General features: G+C 44.7%; 4 non-coding genes across 4 annotated transcripts; 1 reads left to right on the plus strand and 3 right to left on the minus strand.

The window, feature by feature from the left end:
• Positions 1 to 354: 354 nt before the first annotated feature.
• Positions 355 to 427, minus strand: trnar-ucg (transfer RNA arginine (anticodon UCG)). Its single transcript has one exon. It is a non-coding gene; the product is annotated as a tRNA-Arg (tRNA).
• A 4,754-nt stretch (positions 428 to 5,181) lies between these two features.
• On the minus strand, positions 5,182 to 5,254 carry trnar-ccu (transfer RNA arginine (anticodon CCU)). The gene has a single exon. It is a non-coding gene; the product is annotated as a tRNA-Arg (tRNA).
• Positions 5,255 to 11,485: 6,231 nt separating this feature from the next.
• On the minus strand, positions 11,486 to 11,558 carry trnar-acg (transfer RNA arginine (anticodon ACG)). The gene has a single exon. It is a non-coding gene; the product is annotated as a tRNA-Arg (tRNA).
• A 1,624-nt stretch (positions 11,559 to 13,182) lies between these two features.
• Positions 13,183 to 13,264, plus strand: trnas-gcu (transfer RNA serine (anticodon GCU)). The gene has a single exon. It is a non-coding gene; the product is annotated as a tRNA-Ser (tRNA).
• Positions 13,265 to 14,402: the final 1,138 nt, after the last annotated feature.

Genomic DNA, 14,402 nt, shown 5'->3' on the forward strand with positions numbered 1-14,402 from the left:
AAAGACGAGACAGACAAAGTAATAATTCTGTATTAACGTGGCCTACATACTGACGCAATGATCGAACTAACTGACATGTTCTGATTCAGATCCCCTGCAGTTCATGCCAATTAGAACAATAGCAATGCTGAGTCCTCCCCACCCTACCGAGCACAAATTCAGCTGCTCTCCAGTTCTGTTCTGCATGTTTTTTCATTGCAATTGAGCTCGGAGCTGGAGATGATCTCCATACAGTTCTGTGTTCACCAGCCCGCACTTGCGTGCTAATTTACGGGTTGTGGCAAATGCTTTTCTATAGTTCATATACATGACGGCAACCTGTTACCGAGGAACCTGAGAGGTTTAAAAGCCTCACGAGCCAGGCAGGACTCGAACCTCCAATCTTCTGATCCGAAGTCAGACGCGTTATCCATTACGCCACTGGCCCATAGAACATGTGCTTGCACTCCACCACAGAGAGCTCTACACTGCTACTAGTAGTACACTTCCCCATCTAAATTTTCACAGCAAGAAACTTGTGTTTCCTACTATTTTTGTCAGGTTTAAAATATCATCTCCTTAAAACAGAAAAAGTGTTGATGTGTCGTGCTGAAATTCCGATTGATTTTGAATTCAAAGAAAAAAGGTTTTCTTCCAAAACACCATGAAATTGTCACATCTTGCAGACAATAGGTGTATTCCATGTTGAAAAGAGAAGAAAGAAAACCATGGAGCCTTTTACAGGTGTGAGGCTTCTTCAGGTGTGCGAAGACCTCACAGTCGAAACGCTGTGTTTCCGTTCTTCTCTTTTCAGCATGCAATAAACCTAGTACTTGTTCCTTTGCAGCCGAGGCATGCTGACGTAGCTACCCAGCTGAACATCTTGCAGACTCTACAGTACTTCTCTCCTGTAGAAGTAAAGCAGGGCTTGCTGGGTGAGCTTTTGCTCCGGTAAATTAGGTCACGTGTCATGTTAAATCACTTCTTCTAAACACAACATTTGCTGGTGCTAGCTTTCCCCATGAAAAGAGACATTTCCCTTACAGTACATGACATATCGTTTTTATTCTATCAATAAGTATAGAAATTAAACAAAAGAAAAAATGGTGTCGCCAAAGAATGCACAGCTCTGTCGCCTTGGGGAGGTGTCAAGGGCATTGAGCTCCTTGGACATGAAAAGTGCCCGATAAATGCCATTTCTCATCATTTCTCTTGGCGTCAGTTCTGCTATTAAATGGGACGGAGGCAACGGGCTCAGAGAGCAGGTTAAGTGCACACCGAACGCAGATGTGTCCAAGTGTCTGTAAAAGCGCGGTGCTCCGCTGGCGCTGTTCCCTAGTGGCTTAAAGTGCCCGCCTAGTAAGCAGGCGATCCTGGGTCTGAATACCAGCGGTGCCTCTCTCCGTGTCTTGTTGTGCCGAATGTATCATTTCAGACAAACATGTACAGCTTGGTTCAGTTTAATGCAAGAATTCATTTCCTTTCTGGAATAACTTGTTTTTGAAGAAATCCATACAGCTTGTGAAAGATGAAATCCATTTCTTGGTTGTCAGTGGAAAAAGATTGCCAGCTGCAAGAAGCGCAAGTGATTGTTTTCTTTGACCATAAACCTGCAAATGTAGGGTGCACAAAAGACTGTCAGACTCTGTGGTGCTGAAAAGTTGGTGGTTCAAGCCCCTCCAGTATGCGTGTCTCAGTTTTTCCAATGTAAACATCATCACCATCGCTAAAGAAGATGGCGCAGAAGGCTCCACAGTCGAAACGTTGTGCTTCTTTTCTTCTCTTTTCAGCATGGAGTAAACCTTTGCTTTATCCTTTGCAGCCTAAGCATGCTGACGCAGCTACCTTTCTCTTAACACGCCTCAATCATTATTCACCAAAACGATCAGCAGAATAAGTCGCCTTTGTGGTGATGTCACTCCTCTGCTTCACAAATGTCCTTAGTGACGGACCATTTCTTTCTGCCATTTTTCCGGAGCGGTTATTGATTGCTCCATCATTTCCCTCATACTTTCCATCCCTAGATTGAAAAAAAAAAAACAGAAACAGGCTGACAGGACGACAATCAAATTGCAAAAACTCATCAAAGCACTCGATAGAGTATTTGAATCCACAAGTAGCTACGAGCAACTTTGTCCTGGCTTGCATGAAAGTCGGAAAATGTCAAAAAGAAAAAGATGGTGGCTTTTTCATATCTGTTCTTTTATTTTTAGTTCGTTGGCTCATCTGTCCATTGTCCTCCTGCCTGGCTCTTGACCTGTGACTGTTTGAACGCACACAGTAGACTTTCATGCAGGGGATTTGTCCTGAGCCTCTGTGAAGGACCCACCCACCCCCATAAATAACTGCTCTAGAAACACATGAATGCAAAACTAAACCACAGCTTAAAGAGGAGCTTGTCATGACCGCCAGGCAGTTAAGACCAACTCTTAAGCAATCTAAACAGCACCAGCAGAGGGTGATTATTAACAAACGCCGCCGCACGAGTTAACCCACCTGCACACACTCCACCGTGGGGTACGCAGTGCTATTTTTACCATCTTTACTTGCTTCCCGCTGGTATTGAGTCTACTCCTTGAGAGCTCTACCTGGCGTTTTTTCCATTACCTCGTTTATTCTGGATATTGGACTCCCCTTCTGCCTTTTCGACTTTGGACCTCGCCTCTCACCTCGGACTGTTTGCCACCAGTGTTCTCCCTGGATTACGACTTACCTTACGCCTCTTGACCACGAAACAAAGCAAAGCAGAGCAAAACAAAATGAACAAACGAAAAGCCTCACGTCCCGCACTTGCGTGTAACGCCGTTACGTGCCCAAGCGGTATTGTACTTCATCTTAGCACTGCACCCCGGGGCGTACGGTATATGGGAACGAGCACACGCCACAAATCGTCTCGAATCACTCCCTACAGCTGTAAGGCACCTTGAAGCGTGCACCCCCAACATTTTTCTTTGCGCATCTGTGAAAGGTAAACTCTTGAGCAAACTCTGAACCAGCTCTAAGGAAACTAATCCGATTAGACGTTACTTTGACTCATCCTTTAAGGGAACCTTGTTAATTGGAGAAATCAATGATTTCGAATGAATTCTGTATGCGTTAAAAGACAGCTATACACAGAAAACATGCAGGACACTTCTCATGATGTTTCCCGAGCCGAAACACAGTGCGTTTTTCCAAGCCCTCTGACAAAGCCCGCCCACTGAAAACTGCAGCAGATCGTGTAAAGACGTTCAACTTTGTAACTACTGCACGCACAGGAAGCAGAATAAATTCCTCTTTTCAAACTGTCAAAGGTTTGCTTTGCGAACACTGCAGGACATCGCACAATCTCTTTTGAATGGGGACAAACGATTTCTTATGGGGCACAGTAAGTACAGACGTTTAAAAAGCTCCACTCATGCCGACGATGCAGCATGAAGAAGCGCAACCTAACGTTTGCATTCCTAGCAAATTCCTTTTATTTTTTGATAAATAAAGACAGTCTTGTTTAACAAACAACACACACAACATTTTACATTGTCAATTCAATTCAAATCAATGTATTTCTATATAGCACCTTTCACAACAAGGTTGTCCCAAGGCACTTAACAATGCAAGTTGTTAAGAGCCTTGTGTCTAATATGCCGCCTAGGTAACGTGCTGTCTCTTTGAGGCAGATGTTTAAATCCTCTGAGTTAAGTGCTGAAGTTATAGTAGTCCTATCAGTATTGTTGCCTCCGATCAACAGATCCTCATTTTTCTCAGAGTTGAGTAACAAAAAGTTTTCACACATCCAAGTATTTCCTTCCTTAATGCATTTAACTAAACTGATAATAGAAGAGTTGTCGTTTGGTGTAAACAAAATGTTTATTTGAGTGTCATCAGCATATGAATGAAAGTTCATATTATTTTTTCATATTATCCTACCTAGCAGCAGCATGTAGAGAGAGAGAGCAATATTGGTCCCAGCACTGATCTTCTGGTACCCCAAATTGAACTGGTGACATTGATGAAGCAGTACAATTATTAGATATTTGAACATAATGAAAACGATGAGTAAAATGTGAAGTAAACCACTGAAGGACGGTTCCAGATAAGCCAACCTCAAACTCAAGCCTGTGTAACAAAACAGAGAGGTCAACCGTGTCAAAGGCAGCTCTAAGATCTAGAAGCAAAGCACAAGCACTGTTGCATTCCCTGCATCAGTAGCTAAGAGAATATCATTTACGACTCTTGTTAATGCAGTTTCAGAAACCAGACTAAAATTTCTCAAGTATATTATTTGAATCCAGATATGATTGACGTTGGGCAACAACTATTCTCCCAAGACTTTTAGATTGAAATGGGACCTTTGAGACAGGCCTGTAGTTGTTAAGAACTTGTTGATCCAAATTTGACTTCTTAAGAGCGGTCTAACAACCGCTACCTTAAATTGATCAGGTACAACGCCTGACGCAAGCGATGCATTCATCATACTAATTATAGGTCCTGCCAGTCCTTCGAGGGAATCTTTGACTAGCTGAGTGGGGATGGGATCTAGCGAACAGGTGGTTGACTTTGTCTTACGTCTGTGTTTATGAGTCCACCATAAGAAGAAATCTGAACAGGAGTGGTGATCATGCGAGGTCACCATGGAGGAAACCACTGCTCTCCCCCCCAAAAAAACCACCACTGCCCCTCTCAAGTTTGCTAAAGACCACATGGATGTTCCACAGCAACTCCTGGAACAATGTTCTGTGGACAGTGACAAAAGTTGAACATGTTGGTAAATGTGCACAACGTTATGTTTGGAGATAACAAAACACTGCATACCAACTCCAAAACCTCATCCCACCTGGGAAGCATAGCGGAGGCTGTACGGCTTGCAATCATCGAGGGACCGATGAATTCCAAGATGTATCAGGAAATTCTACAGCAGAATGTCAGGGTGTCTGCCTGTGATCTAAAACTCGAAAGACGCTGGGTCATGCAGCATGACAAAAACAAAGGAGTACATCAACAACAGAGTGGCTGAAACAATAGAAATTCCGTATTTTGGGATGGCCGAGTAAGAGTCCTGACCCCAATCCCATTGAAGTGCTGTGGCGTGATCTGAAGCAGGCCGTTCAGTGCAAGACATCTCCCAACTGTATGTGAGAGAAAAGCAGAGACGCTCACTGAGTAAGGTGGGGTTGCAGCTTTGCAAATCAAAAGGACATTTGTACGCTCAAAAAGGGACAGTAGCACCCCAGATGGGACTCGAACCCACAATCCCTGGCTTAGGAGGCCAGTGCCTTATCCATTAGGCCACTGGGGCACACTGGGTTGGGTCGATCACGCTGATGAAGAGCCAGTTTTTTTTTTCCTTTGCTTTTTCAAAGGGATCCCCAAAATTAGGAAAGTTAGGCAGCAGAAGGTTTACTGTGACCTGAGAAGGACCGGCATCCAATCACGGTGGTACACACACACACGCTCTCACTCATCTGAGCTACACGGCTACCAAGATGATCTCAGGTGCGCCGAGCTGGTACGGAACATATTGAACTGATCGACGGCGAATTGTCTCTCAGACAGGCTTTTCACCTCTGAGCTCCCTGACTGACAGTAATCAGCTAGGTAGTGAAACAGTCAGCTGCTTCTAAGCCTTAAACAGCTGCATCTCGGCGCTTCCACAGAGAGATGATTTGAAAGCCAAACATCGCCCATTGGGAACACCTTACTATCACTAGTTTAAGAGACTCTTAAGGTCTTGCAGAGGTGCCTGTCTAATAGCATGCGCTTTGCAAGCTATAGGTGTTTAGGCTGAGGCAGAATGCCTGTTAACAAAATGTTTTTCTAAAGGGGCCTCGCACTCTTTTCCAAGCAATGGTCACCATCCCCACCGAGTGTCACAATGTAGTCATGTCCTAGGACATCACCTGTTAGTCTCCATTTGTCTGCCACCAACACTTTAGGTTAAGGGGTCACAACCGCACCCCAAAGACCAGAGGAGCCGTTGGCGTTCTGGCGGCGCAGATTGGGCTGAAGGTGGGGCGCTTGAATCTCGCTGTTGGAGGCCGTCTGAAACTGACCCAAGCCTTTCCCTTGAATTAAATGTAAATAAATAAATGAACCCCAGATGCACATGGAATCAATCACGTGTTTCCTTTGAGCCGTTTCAAAGACTGCTCCAGAGTTTACCTTGCACAGATGCGCAAAGATTAATGATGGGGGTGCACGCTTCCAGGCGCCTTACAACTGTAGGGACTGATTAGAGACAATTCGTAGCGTGTGTTCGTTTCCATATACGCCCCGTGTTGCAATGGTAGGACAGAGTCAAATACTGCCTCGACACGTAACAGCGTTATATTAAACCGCAGGACTTGAGGGCTGTTTTGTTTGAATGTTCAAGGCATTGGTAAGAGCGTAGGTCAAGGGCCATTGGTGCATCTCCTGTAACTGGAGTAAAAATGCTATTCAAAGTGCAGTGACTAAAATCGTAGTCCACATGTCTCCGTTGTTGATTGCTTTCAGTCTAAGAACGTTCTGTTTTCATGTCCGAACGGGGAGACTTTATCATTCCAACTTGAAGCCAGCCTTAAGTCCTCTGAGGCGCATTTGTCTGCTAGCATGCATTTTGTGAAAGTTTTTTTTGTTGTTGTTAAACGGAAAGCGACTTTGAAAAAGGTTTCCGCCGCTGCCCGGCACTCTATGTTAGACTGCATCAAAAAGGCAGTGGCGGCGGTGGTGGCCGAGTGGTTAGGGCGATGGACTAAAAAGCCATCGGGGTCTCCCTGCGAAGCTTCGAGTCCTGCCGCCTACGGTGTCGTCGTGTGTCTGCGCAACAAAGGAAAAGCACCTGTTTTGCTTTTCCCGCAACTTTTAAAACGCGAATGATCTGGATTTCTACATGATTGGCTCTTAAAATGTGATCTGATCTTCATCTGACGCATAATAATAAAGACAGTCTTGTTTAACAAACAACACACACAACATTTTACATTGTCAATTCAGTTCAAATCAATGTATTTCTATATAGCACCTTTCACAACAAGGTTGTCTCAAGGCACTTAACAATGCAAGTTGTTAAGAGCCTTGTGTCTAATATGCCACTTAGGTTACGTGCTGTCTCTTTGAGGCAAATGTTTAAATCCTCTGAGTTAAGTGCTGAAGTTATAGTAGTCCTATCAGTATTGTTGCCTCCGATCAACAGATCCTCAGTTTTCTCAGAGTTGAGTAACAAAAAGTTTTCACACATCCAAGTCTTTCCTTCATTAATGCATTTAATTAAAGTGATAATAGAAAAGTTGTCGTTTGGTGTGAACAAAATGTTTATTTGAGTGTCATCAGCATATGAATGAAAGTTCATATTATTTTTTCGTATTATCCTACCTAGCAGCAGCATGTAGAGAGAGAGAGCAATATTGGCCCCGGCACTGATCCGTCTGGTACCCCAAATTGAACTGGTGACGTTGATGAAGCAGTACAATTATTAGATATTTGAACATAATGAAAACGATGAGTAAAATGTGAAGTAAACCACTGAAGGACGGTTCCAGATAAGCCAACCTCAAACTCAAGCCTGTGTAACAAAACAGAGAGGTCAACCGTGTCAAAGGCAGCTCTAAGATCTAGAAGCACAAGCACTGTTGCATTCCCCACATCAGTAGCTAAGAGAATATCATTTACGACTCTCGTTAATGCAGTTTCAGAAAGCAGACTGAAATTTCTCAAGTATATTATTTGAATCCAGATACGATTGACATTGGGCAACAACTATTCTCTCAAAACTTTTAGATTGAAATGGGACCTTTGAGACAGGCCTGTAGTTGTTAAGAACTTGTGGATCCAAATTTGACTTCTTAAGGAGCGGTCTAACAACCGCTACCTTAAATTGATCAGGTACAACGCCTGACGCAAGCGATGCATTCATCATACTAATTATAGGTCCTGCCAGTCCTTCGAGGGAATCTTTGACTAGCTGAGTGGGGATGGGATCTAGCGAACAGGTGGTTGACTTTGTCTTACGTCTATGTCCATGAGTCCACCATAAGAAGAAATCTGAACAGGAGCGGTGATCATGCGAGGTCACCACGGAGGAAACCACTGCTCTCCCCCCCAAAAAAACCACCACTGCCCCTCTCAAGTTTGCTAAAGACCACATGGATGTTCCACAGCAACTCCTGGAACAATGTTCTGTGGACAGACATGACAAAAGTTGAACTTGTTGGTAAATGTGCACAGCGTTATGTTTGGAGATAACAAAACACTGCATACCAACTCCAAAACCTCATCCCACCTGGGAAACATGGCGGAGGCTGTACGGCTTGCAATCATCGAGGGACCGATGAATTCCAAGATGTATCAGGAAATTCTACAGCAGAATGTCAGGGTGTCTGCCTGTGATCTAAAACTCGAAAGAGGCTGGGTCATGCAGCATGACAAAAACAAAGGAGTACATCAACAACAGAGTGGCTGAAACAGAAGAAATTCCGTATTTTGGGATGGCCAAGTAAGAGTCCTGACCCCAGTCCCATTGAAGTGCTGTGGCGTGATCTGAAGCAGGCCGTTCAGCGCAAGACATCCCAAAAATATACATGAACTGAAACAGTTTTGCATAGAGGAATAGGCCAAAATACCTCCTAACTGCTGCTCAGGTCTGACCAGCCGCTACAGAAAGTGGGGATTGAGGTTTTTGTCATAAAGGAGGTTCCACTAGCTCCTTAATATAAGGGTTCACGTACTTTTTCCATCAATGACCTTGATTGTTTAAACCATTTGGTCAATAAAGAAACAGCAATGTCAAATGTTGGGCGTGTGTTGTTTGTTAAATCAGACTCTCTTTATTAATTATTATGACTTAGATAAAGATAAGATCACATGTTAGGAGCCATTCATGCAGAAATCCACATCATTCCGAAGGGCTGTTTACAAAAGTTTTTCTCCCAACTGTATGTGAGAGAAAAGCAGAGACGCTCACTGAGTAAGGTGGGGTTGCAGCTTCGCAAATTGCAAGGACATTTGTACTCTCAAAATGGGACAGGAGCACCCCAGATGGTACTCAAACCCACAATCCCTGGCTTAAGAGGCCAGTGTCTTAGCCATTAGGCCACTGCGCCACACTGGGTGAGGTCGATCATGCTGATGAAGAGCCAGTTTTTTTTCCTTTGCTTTTTCAAAGGGATCCCCAAAATTAGGGAAGTTAGGCAGCAGAAGGTTTACTGTGACCTGAGAAGGACCGGCATCCAATCACGGTGGTACACACACACACGCTCTCACTCATCTGAGCTACACGGCTACCAAGATGATCTCAGTTGCGCCGAGCTGGTACGGAACATATTGAACTCATCGACGGCGAATTGTCTCTCAGACAGGCTTTTCACCTCTGAGCTCCCTGACTGACAGTAATCAGCTAGGTAGTGAAACAGTCAGCTGCTTCTAAGCCTTAAACAGCTGCATCTCGGCGCTTCCACAGAGAGATGATTTGAAAGCCAAACATCGCCCATTGGGAACACCTTACTATCACTAGTTTAAGAGACTCTTAAGGTCTTGCAGAGGTGCCTGTCTAATAGCATGCGCTTTGCAAGCTATAGGTGTTTAGGCTGAGGCAGAATGCCTGTTAACAAAATGTTTTTCTAAAGGGGCCTCGCACTCTTTTCCAAGCAATGGTCACCATCCCCACCGAGTGTCACAATGTAGTCATGTCCTAGGACATCACCTGTTAGTCTCCATTTGTCTGCCACCAACACTTTAGGTTACGGGGTCACAACCGCACCCCAAAGACCAGAGGAGCTGTTGTCGTTCTGGCGGCGCAGATTGGGCTGAAGGTGGGGCGCTTGAATCTCGCTGTTGGAGGCCGTCTGAAACTGACCCAAGCCTTTCCCTTGAATTAAATGTAAATAAGAAATGAACCCCAGATGCATATGGAATCAATCACGTGTTTCCTTTGAGCCGTTTCAGAGACTGCTCCAGAGTTTACCTTGCACAGATGCGCAAAGATTAATGATGGGGGTGCACGCTTCCAGGCGTCTTACAACTGTAGGGACTGATTAGAGACAATTCGTAGCTTGTGCTCATTTCCCTCTATTCCCCGTGTTGCAGTGGTAGGATGACGTAAATTCCTGCTTCGACACGTAACGGCATTATAATCAAGTGCAGGAGCTGAGGGCTTTAGTTTTGTTTCGTTTTCTATGGCGTTCGTAAGCGCGCAAATCAAAGGCAATTCCTGCGTCTAACACGAATGTAAATGCTTTTGAAAGTGCAGTGTGGTGCAGGTTGTAAAATCCTTGTCCACATTTTTGGTTTGTTGATGTTTTTTCTGTCTGCCAAAGTTGCATTTTGACATCCGGACTGGGGGACTTTATCATTTGAACGTGAAGCCAGCCTTAAACCCTCTGAGGCGTGTCTGTCTGCCGGCACGAATCTTGTGAAAGGTATTTTTTTTAACGGAGAGCAACTTTAAAAAGGTTTCCGCAGCCAAATCGCAGTCCGTGTTTGATTATAGGAGGAATGCGGCGGCGGCGAGCTCGCATTTGTCGTGCTCGAGTGGTTAAGGCGATGGGCTCGAAATGCGTTGGGGCTTCCCCGCGCAGGTGCGAAACCTGCTGACTCCGGCGTCTGCCGCACGTCGCCTTGTGCCTGCGCGGCAGAGGCGAAGTGCCGCTTTTCCTTTCCTGGTACTATAACAACGCGAAATCGCTTGGACCCGCTGCCATGGAAATCAATTCTTCAGATAACTACACATTTTGCGTTCGCACCTCTGGTGCTCTACTTATGCCTTTGAAAACCTAATGAATAAAGCTGAAAGAACCGACACGATATGTAGGTGCTGGTAAAGCACGCAGTAAAGAACTGTTAACAGCAAGGGTTTCAGTGGGTTAACTGAGGAGAAGGCGTGATCGCTAATTGTTGACTTTTTATTTGGTGTTAGAAACACTCTTACTGTGCATGACGTGCAACAAATGTAGCCACAGAAATTGCATCACGCTTTCATGTATGCTATTGCAGACACCAACGTTGCCTAGATAGAAAACCGAAAAAGCCGTGGGTTTGCTTGCTGGTCTGAAGGATCTCTCTTCGAATCTCTATCATTTGTCAATGGAAGTAAAAGGCGCTGCAATCTCATACGTTCAGAATCAAACCCGCAGCTGTTGTTCGACTTTTTTTTTCTTGACTAATTACAACTGAGTGTCGCATGAGCAGTTACATAAACTTGTCTGGTATATTTGAACACAAATGCCGTTCTTCAATTAAAACTAACAGTACATTGTCAGGGACATTCAGTTCTATACAAACAAGAGACAGACAAGAGAATATTTCTACCGTTCATGTGGACTACGTGTTGACTTACTGATCGGAATAATTGAAAGGTTCGGGCTCATAGCCGATGCAGTGCGTGCTAATTAGAACAGCAACGCTAAGCTCTCAGCACCGTACTGAGCCCAGGTGTTTTTCTAAAGCTGTCAGGTGCAGTTCATTTACATGAAGGAAATATCTTACTGGGTACGATTACAATGCAGTAAGTAGCACAGACTACTTAGGGAGTAGCCCGATGTGTTTAAAAACAACCCGAGCCAGACAGGAGTCGAACCTGCAATCTCCTGATCCGTAGTCAGACGCGTTATCCATTGCGCCACTGGCCCTGGTGTGACACTGCAGGACTGTAACCCAGTGAGATGAGCACTGCACCTAGTAAAATATTACCCCCGGTCCATTCTTTTCCAAAAGTGAGAAACACCTGTTTTCTACATTTTGTCTGTTTTAAAACCATATCTCTTTAAACCAAACCAAGAGTTTGTCTTTTGCACTGATATTCTGATTCATTTCGATTTCAAAGAAAAAAAAAACATTATCTTCCAAAGCATCATAAAATTGTCCATTCTTCCAGACTCTACTTCTCTCTTGTAGTAGTACAGCAGACCTTTCCAGGTGAGCAGATCACAGAGTCCGAAATATGCTTCCTCCATCAAGCAAAGTACCTGAACATGACTCTGTCTTCATAAAAGCGCCCCTGTAATAAAGAAATTAAATCCGAAATCAAGAGGGCAGTTGCCTACTGAAGTTCAAGAAGTCATCAATTTTAACCCAGCAACACATTAAAGGCTGCATCTATACAAGTACGATTCTAGAAATGCTCACCAGATTACGTTTTAAGAAGGAACTGTGCCTCAGGTTCCGCCGAGATCTTAACTCGGATGGCAGGATTCAGAGTCCGGAGTGTGGACTGATGGCGCACGGAGGGTCCATATACTGTGGATCCCTCAGTGATCTTCCGCGTGTTCAAACCGCCAGCGTGTGACTCCCCTGTCCCTGTGACCTCATTGCTCTGCTCTCGCCTCTGTGCAGCTGAGCCCGACTCATGGTAAAGTGGAAAAAAATATGCCCTCATCGTGGGATTTACTCTGGATCGAGGATAGATGTCACTTTTTTATCGTTGAACAGGATGTATGTGATGTGGCGACTAGGTTCAATATTGTATCCTTTTAAAAGATTAAGGACTGGGGTGAGCGTGATTTACCACCCTTTCAGCTAAGAACCCGACATGAGCACCGTTTAAGCTGCATAGACTCGGTCGTTTAACTCTTCTCCATTAGCAGGGTTAAGGTTAAAGAAAAAAAACATTGCTGACTTCTTTTTTTTTGCCAGCCGCTAGCGCTGATTAGCAATGTTTGTATTTCATGTTTTGCAAGTTCCATCCATTTTAAGAAAAACAAGTCGCGTTAAAGACAGGAAATGAATACTTGCATTTAATTAAGTCTAGCCGTAGGCGGTTGTCTGTAAGGACCAGTTCTGTTCGAGAAGACAGAACAAAGAAGGCACCACTGGGATTCGGACTCAGGATCTCCTGTTTAAGAGACAAGCGCTTTAACCAACTAAGCAACGGCGCCCCGGTAGTGTTGTCCTTTTGCAGCCACTTGGACACACCACTCAGACACATCTGCATTCGGTGTGTGCTCCGCCTGCTCGCTGAGCAAGTTGCCACCTTTACATACAATAGCAACATCGACTCCAAGAGAAAGGATGACAAATGGCTTTTATCTGGAACTTTTCATGTCCAAGGAGCTCAATGTGCTTTCTGTGTACAACAGGGCCACTGAACTCCACAATGGCCACTGAACCACAGCAGTGGCTTGCTGGCTTGACATCTCCCAAGGAAAATGTTGAAATCGCATGTGGAACAGGAAAAGGACCCTTGAGTACGAGGGAAAAAAAAGAAAAAGATCATCTGGAGCGCGCCAACCCATGTCTGGACAGCCCAGTTTCATCGACGAGGTGGCCGAGTGGTTAAGGCGATGGACTGCTAATCCATTGTGCTCTGCACGCATGGGATCGAATCCCATCTTCGTCGCTCTCTACGTTTGACGTTGGCTCTCCTTTTGTTTGCTCCAGTACTAGAGCCTTACATTTTCTAGCGGTGGCTGAACATGGTATAGTAGGCTAACGTTGGTATCGAGCAGTGGTAGTAACAGTATTTACGTGCCGCTGCTGCCAAGTGGCTCTGGGTTGAGACCGCGTTTTCACTTACTTGCAGCACAAACGGAGAAAGCGATTTTTGACAGTCTCTCGAGAGACTGCGCTAGGTGTTTAGGGATAGACTTTGTCAGTTCCCCCTGGGATGATGGCCTCTCAAATAGTTTGTGATTCCTCTAGACGTTTATACAGTAGAAGCCTGCTTCGTGGCTTAAATCCAAGCTAAGGAAACGAGTTAGAGGTCTGATGCAGAACTGCGAATTCAATGAAGGGGAACACTACAGTACATTGCACTGTATGTGTGAGGAAAGCTGCCCCCTACTGTTCCTTGTCGACCGAACAGAGGACTGTAAAGGATACCGCCAAGAAACTTTAGGATGCTGGTTGGAATCCAGCTCCAAAGAAGCCCCTTTGGGTGTTATGTAATCAAAAAGTAAGAACAGAGAATCTCCCTTTGATCAAAAGCGCAACAGAACTGTTTTCCGTGGAGCAGGTTTCAGACCCGTAGACCTGTTTTATTTGTAGGGCAGGGCGCATTCCCAAACGCGAATCTCCTGTTTTAGAAATGCTTTGGGCGGCGTGAAGTGAAAATAAGAAGTGGGCTCCAGATGCACATGGAAGCAATCAAGTGTTTCATCCGAGCTGTTTCAAAGACTGCTCAACAGCTTTCCTTTTACAGAGGCCCAACGATTAATGATGGGGGTGCACCCTTCAATGTGCCTTACGACTCTAGGGAGTGATTGAGACGATTCGTAGCGTGTGTTCATTTCCCTCTATTCCCCATGTTGCAGTGGTAAGATGACGTAAATTCCTGCTTCGACACGTAACGGCGTTATAATCAAGTACAGGAGCTGAGGGCTTTTGTTTTGTTTCGTTTTCTATGGCGTTCGTAAGCGCGCAAAACAAAGACAATTCCTGCGTCTAACACGAATGTAAATGCTTTTGAAAGTGCAGTGTGGTGCAGCTTGTAAAATCCTTGTCCACATTTGTGGTTTGTTGATGTTTTTTCTGTCTGC

The sequence above is a fragment of the Lepisosteus platostomus genome, unplaced genomic scaffold (genome assembly GCF_059453375.1).
Source record: "Lepisosteus platostomus isolate fLepPlt1 unplaced genomic scaffold, fLepPlt1.hap1 Scaffold_79_H1, whole genome shotgun sequence".
Taxonomy (NCBI): domain Eukaryota; kingdom Metazoa; phylum Chordata; class Actinopteri; order Semionotiformes; family Lepisosteidae; genus Lepisosteus; species Lepisosteus platostomus.